Genomic DNA, 7948 nt, shown 5'->3' with positions numbered 1-7948 from the left:
GACGTGTGACTGAACTTTCAGTTTATGTGGCTGTTTCAGTTTGTTCAAATGAAATACATACCGTGAAGGTTGTGCCTTGCATGGGTGTCTCAGGTTCAACATGCAATGAATCAATCAAATGGATTTCTATAGCACCAAAGTCCAAAACATACAGTGGCGCTCAATCATCCTGGACGCTTTACAGAGTTGAAACAATCCCTTTTGAATCAGATTCTATTTCTCAATGGAATTCACCGGAACTAAAGATCAACCTGTGGCGACAGATCTGTATGCACATTCTGTAAAGTCACATTTTGTAGTTGATTGTATTAAATTGACAAAGAGAAAGAAAAGTAGCATGGACACTATACGCAAATGGCTACTTTTCAAACCTTGAAAATATATGTGAATCTTACCTTGGAGGTTAAGTATAGATGTGAATATGAAATATACAGAATAATTACAAACTGATCCATTGAATCATAGTTGCTAAGTTATAGGCAGGGTTATAGGCAAACAGGTTTTTCAAAAAATTTTATATTGACTCTCACAACATAACCCATTCTCTTGATTGCCATTATCATAAGCAATAATTAGCATTTCTCATATCAGTGCCTTTGATATGAGAAAATGCATGTTGAATGTCATACATGCCATCCTTTGCATCTGTACATCTCAAATCCATCATCCTTTTGAGGCATGTAGCTGGTTCACCACAGTTCATAATTCATAATTCACTTGTCAATGAATGTTTTCCATCAGACCATCCACACTTCATCAGCAAAATTTGTTTCTCTGTCGATTAAAGGGGCGATGGCTACAAATTTTGTTAACATATTGTTTTGACTCCATGAAACAAGTGCGTGTTCATATTCTTTACCATGAGTATTTTGCAAGACAATTAGTATTGGCTTACACAATGCATTATACAATATCAAATGTTATTGTTTACAGTTAAATTCTAATCTTGACTAAAAAAATTCATTGGTCACCCAGGTGGCATCTGACAATTACACACACAGGCTCTCTTGACAAGCTGAAGAACAGAGGCTGTGTATTTGATACAGATTGGAAATAATTTTGGGAGTACATGCAGAAACGATTTCATTGAGAGAAGAAATACATCAAAAACTACATGTATGCTATAAGCATAGATGGTAGAGAAACTATACTGTCTATGCTATAAGCTTGTAATTGTAGATTTAAGAAACTTAGGATATTAATGATGTGCTGTATTTAAGGCTTCTTTATGTGGTATCTTGGAAGATTTCATGGACTTGATATTAAATGGTACCAAGATAAAATAAATACCAGATTGCACAAAGTGAAACATCAAGTCATCTGAATGAAATCACAGGTGATGGAAAATTCTCCGAGCCATACTATAGTTCACTGACATTAAAGGACAAAGTCGGCAATTTTTCATGAATTTTGTTGAATGCAAGATACTACTTATATTGTTTGACATGTTGAAAGATACTGGATAAATGGGTGACCATGCATATATTCGACCCCGGTTTTAGACAAATTAAATGAAACCATCGCGAAAATGAATCATGACCATTAATTCGTTTTCGCGATGGTTTCATGTATCGTGTCTAAAACCGGGGTCGAATACATGCATGGTCACCCATTCATCATTATCTTTCAACATGTCAAACAATATAAGTAGTATCTTGCATCCAACAAAATTCATGAAAAATTGCTGACTTTGTCCCTTTAAAGAAGTGACATAAAAGATTTGCAATGAACTACCAGCCCTCTGTTCCAGTTGCTGTATAGAATATAACTGATGACATGGATTAACGAAAGCTCTATTTTTTATTCATACAATATAGGCGATGAGGAAGTGGATGCACTGTATATTGAATGAATCATTATACCAGGACAGCTATTATTAGAATATTACATGAAATTCACAGTGATGTGTAACATTTGGTGCTAATTAACAACAATGATTTTTGTCACATTGAGTCACACTGACTGAATCCCTATCATATATATCTTTTATGTCAATTTCTCTTTTCAGATCCCTGCAAAATTTACAGTTAAGTCATGGATGTGAACAGAATTATTCTATCAATATGAGAGTAAACTCAAAGGTCAACTTGTTCTTGGCCAAGCATTGTTAGAAATGCTGGTTTGTCACAATTAGTTTAACAAACAATTTAAATCCATATGATTTTTGTGCTCTGTATTTGCCTCACAAAATTATTGTTACAGTATGTGTTAATTTGTTACCTTGGTGGCGTCAAAGTAAACCAGAAACAAAATACTATAGACTTTAAAGTGCCACTGTGTGTTCAAATACAAAAGTTTTGAGCTTTCTAATACAAAAGAAATATTTTGCTTAGAAATACATTTATTATAATCCATGAATATTGTACTGTTATGGATTATAGTTTTTAACTGTTTTCAAATTTTAGATCATCAAAAATATATGATTAACATATTACCAAAGTCGGGACAGGTAGATTGATTGAAAATTTGATTGCTAGCCCTCTACCATATTAACATTTTGTTGTGGTTGCGATAAGCCAACAGGTTGGTAGGAAGTTGTGCATAAGTATTTCTGTACAGCGTAAATTGTCTTCTCTCTGTAACTTCTCATGGTCTTATTAATAAACCAAAGTTTTACGATGTATAATTGTTTACTGTTACACTTTGCTACAAACAACCATTTTAGGTGAAATGGAGATGAATAGGGTTTCACATATAAGATCCATTGAGACACTGGACTAAGGACACTGCCATATTTATCTGTTCGCGTAATCCAAAAAATACTCTCCCGTACAATTTTTTTGGTTCCATGATACATTTAGAATGAAACAATGTAAAATTAATCATTACAAATCAATGCCAGGGTAAAACCATTCATGTTGATCCCTTTGTCTTTGATGCACATAACCTTTCACCCATTTTTCATGCTTATACATCCACTTAATATTAGAATACAATGAGGTGAGAAAGAAACGCTGGTATTATTACTGGGTATATGCCCAATTAATGCTAGCTGAACATTGAAAAGGAAATTTATGGTCAATACTGATTTTTTTTTGTATGGGAATTAAATTACCATTCTGTTATTCCACAGACTAAATGTTTGGCGGTTGTCAATTATGAAGCCATTGACACTTTAACCCTTTGAGCGCCAAAGTCAATTTTTGTCGCCTCAACAAAATATGCCCCAGTTAAATTGTTTCTGATTTTTGCTGAAAATTTGATAAAAGACTGTAGCTAATCAAATGTGATGTCCATTTGGTTCAAAATTATCAAAGAAATTACAGAAAAATTCATAAAAATTGGTAAAATGTTGCGTTAAAATTTTGGTGGGAAAATTACAGCACTCAAAGGGTTGAAATGAGCAGCCATTAACACTCTGAGTGATTCATTTACAAGAATATAATATACTTGTAATACATTCAAAGTGCATATCAAGGAAGTGTACCAGGCATTTCAGTTAATAGTGAAACTACCTCAACATACCAAAATTAAAATGAGATACAGGCAACAACTTGTACTCTAAAGCAGAAAGGTGAATAGTATTGAATGTGAATGAATAAGTTGAAGATACTGGTTTGTTAAAAATAGCGTCAATGACACTGTAGCTCCCATCCTGGACTATTTAGTGTTTGTTCTCTGGTCAGATATTTGAACATGTGTGAAAGGGATAAAGTGCATGAAGTGAAAATACTTAAATGTAATGTACTGGAGACAGTGAAATATGTTTAATGTATTTATTCAGAATAAAAAATGGAAAAAATACAGAATTAGAAATATCGAATACTGTGATACAACCATTAACTAAACAAGTCATTGACATGACAGTCCCTACTTGTAATAGGAGTATTAGTCTTGATGGGGCAGGGAAATGTGGTCATTAAGAAGTATCACTGGAGTGTATATGTTGAGATCTATGGGCAAATAGGTCTATGTCGTTGTTCCCAATTTGAAACACATGAGGCATGTCTTAAGTTATGGTTCTAAATCGGGAAAAAAGATCAGACCTCTAGCAGTATTGGCCAGCCAAGAAATACATATGCGCATAATAAATGAGGTACAAGATGTGACATCTTAAGGTCTAATATCCTATCAAAATTGGAGGGTATAGAACTTGTGGTTACTGAGATATGCATATATATGTATAATCAAGGTCAAAGGTCATCGAGGTCACATGACATTTTGAAAAAAAAATTATATCACTAATTAATCCCTATATGCCAAAAAATCAGACCTCTAGCTCTATTTGCTTGCCCAGAATTAGATGTGTGCAAAATTAATGAGGTAAAGTATGTGTTGTCATAAGGTCTCCCATCCTACTAAATACAAAGGACATAGCACTTGTAGTTACTTATTTATTGACATAAACATATATTTTAGGTAAAAGGTCATCAAGGTCACATGACATTTGGTCAAAAATTTCTCTCCTATAGTTATCCCTATATACCAAAAATCAGACATCCAGCTCTATTGGCTTGCTCAGAATGAGATATGTGCATAATTAATGAGCTACAATATGTGGCATCATAAGGTATCCAATCATACCAAATATGAAGGGTGTAGCACTTGTGGTTACTGAGTTATGGACAAATATGTATATTTGAGGTCAAAGGTCACCGAGGTCACATTACATTTTGTCAAAAAAATTCTCTCCTATAGTTATCCCTATATATCAAAAATCAGACCTCTGGCTCTATTGGCTTGCTCAAAATTAGATATGCACATAATTAATGAGGTACAATATGTGGCATCATAAGGTGTCCCATCATACTATACATGAAGGGTGTAGCACTTGTGGTTACTGAGTTATGGACAAATATGTATATTTGAGGTCAAAGGTCACCGAAGTCATGTCACATTTTGTCAAAAAAATTGTATTGCTAGGTTATCCCTATATACCAATATAGTTATCAAACAAACCACCAATTGTATGAAACATGGGCCTAAATACAGACAGACTGACATTCACAGACTGGCACAGAGTGATGACATTGACCCAAGTGTGCCTTGGCCCATGGAGAGTGATAAAGATATAACAAAAAGCTGAATGTAATGATAAAATAGTTAAGTATAGGCCTACAGACACTGAGGGTGAATATGTTACAGCAATTTGATTAGTTTCTTTTCGTTTTCTACTTCTGTGATAATTTTTAAGACAATCAAACTGCAAGGCATTTTAATATTTAATTGACATAATTTAATTAATATTTAATATTTAATTATTTTATATAATTTAATTGACATACATGTTATCTTTTACAAGCACACAGCAAACTGTTCTTGATTTTTCATTTACAATATTTGACATAGACTGAAATACATAACATGCAACCAATATTTACATTTTGCCCATGCACCAGATACTTGGAGAGATTTCAACATGCAATCATTAACTCAGAAACCCTATAGGGAAAGTAAACATTGTTTTCTTCCAGAACAGCTGGTATATCCACATCTGGAGCAACTTACAAACTTAACAATTACACAAGGATGATGACACAAGAGATAAAGTTAAACTGTGGTGAACTTGACTATTCCTTTCAAATCCTTACCTAACTTGATTGACATCTTAAACTAAAATACTCTGCATGTTTAATGGCACACAAAAATACATCAGGGGTGTACCATTTGATAAAAGGGGTTGTCTGGAAGATTGATGAGGAACATCTTTTTTATCCGATACACTGTACATTCTTTTTTTCCCACTATCCCACCTTTTCTTTTTGACAAACCTTCTGTGGCTGATTTTTTATTGACATTTGTTTGGATTTTTTTCAAAATCTGCCAGGACCTCAGGACCCCCCCCCCCCCCCCTCCATCACTCTTTAACATTGAAAAAAACTTTGAATATATTTGTTGGAAATCTGCTGAAATCACCTCAGCTATGTTTTCTCATTATTTTTTACCGCATTTCAACACCAAATACAGTTTACCATTTCAAATGCTTACTGAATCACAACATTATCTTAAACATAGGGCCAATGTCCCTGAAGCTACTATAGACATGGATACAAAATTAAGTATTTCCTGACTGTATGAAATCATCTCACTAAGGTCATCCTAGGGACCTGTTAACCAAATATTAAAGCTGTCTGACCAGCGGTTTTGAAAAAAACAAGCGACCCAATAGTCGACAGAGCTCTGCTGTGTTATGTAGAGAGCAACTTTTTGTGACATATGTATTGATGAAGATGGTTGAGATCTTTGATAGCTCATTTCAGGATGGCCTGACCTAAAATGGCAACATTAGCTGCAAAAATACAAAATTGATGATTTCATCATAATTATGTATAAAAATGTATACCAAATATCAAAGCTATCACATGAGTAACTTTTGAGAAACAAATATTTTGACCAAAAATGGCAAAAACTGACCCAAAAATACAAAAACTGAAGATTTCATCAAATTTCACTATATCACACTAGGAGAACCCCCAGGAACCTGTATACCAAATATCAAAGGCATCAGACAAGTAGTTTTTGAGAAACACATTTTTTGACCAAAAATGTCAAAAATTGCACCAAAAATACAAAATTGCAGATTTCATCATATATTCTATGTATCATATTTAGTTTATCTGTAGGAACCTGTATACCAAATATCAAAGCTGTCAGACGAGCGGTTTTGATAAAATAAATTTTTGACCAAAAATGACAAAAAAATTCCTTAAAAATACAGATTTGCATATTTCATCACAATTTGAACAAATCCAAATTGGGTTATCCCTAGGGACATGTATACCAAATATCAAAGCTGTCAGACGAGCGGTTTTGATGAAATAAATTTTTGACCAAAAATGACAAAAAAATTCCTTAAAAATACAGATTTGCATATTTCATCACAATTTGATCAAATCCAATTTGGGTTATCCCTAGGGACCTGTATACCAAATATCAAAGCTGTCTGACCAGCGGTTCATGAAGAAGAAGATTTTTTACCAAAAACGCCTTTTTTGGCACTAATTTGTATATTTTCAACAATATCAAAAAATCAAAAAAAGCACAATTATTTCCGGTCAGCCCAAAGTACTTACATGCTAATTTTTTATGTAATCTGCTCAGTGGTTATTGAGATTTTCAATTTTGACTGTTTTTACATTTTTTCACTTAATTTGCATATTTTTGGCAATGACAACTTCATTTGAACAAAATCTCATCTACAGCCCATCATCCATGTACACACCAAATATCAAGATGAAATGTGCAGCGGTTTTGGAGTTTTTGATGTTGACGGACAGACATACAGACATACAGACATACAGACATACAGACATACAGACGTACAGACATACAGACATACAGACATACATACATACAGACATTTCCCTAGCCTATAAGAATAGCTTCCATTGCCATATATACATATGGCTATGGGAGCTAATAATATACCGGTATAGCATTGTGTGTTATATGTTGATTTGTGCTGACAGATATTGACAACACTGGTTTTTGTCTGTTTTTTTTTTCCAAAGTCGTTGTCAATTGTGGTCAGATATTGATTGTTGTATGATCTCAATGTACCAGTATATTGTTACCATCTGAATATCATAGGTCAACAAGAAGCAGATTGAATGATAGTGACAAGATTCCCACCAATATTTGTTTTCTGCATATTTATGATAGACAATTGACATCATTTGAATCTGTAGCCTTGTTCTGGGGACCAAGTCAATTCATTTTACGCTGTAACATATGGCTATACTGTATATGAGTGTTCGTCAGAGAATTCATCCATTATTTGTCATTCATAAGAATGTAAAGTTTACAGAGAGCAAAGCCAATGCAGTGGGTTAAATCCGCCGATTCAAGGACCATGGTACATACAACACCATGTACACAAACACACACAGAAATAGGTGTATATACCTTATTTGCATTCATACAGCTCTGTGTGATTGTCCAGCCACTGTTGTCTGTATGTACCGGTATATCATAATGTACATCTGTACATAAATATTAGGGTTACCCC

The sequence above is a fragment of the Ptychodera flava genome, chromosome 18 (assembly GCF_041260155.1).
Source record: "Ptychodera flava strain L36383 chromosome 18, AS_Pfla_20210202, whole genome shotgun sequence".
Classification (NCBI taxonomy): domain Eukaryota; kingdom Metazoa; phylum Hemichordata; class Enteropneusta; family Ptychoderidae; genus Ptychodera; species Ptychodera flava.
The sequence above is the reverse complement of the archived record's forward strand: the minus strand, read 5'-3'. Positions refer to the sequence as shown.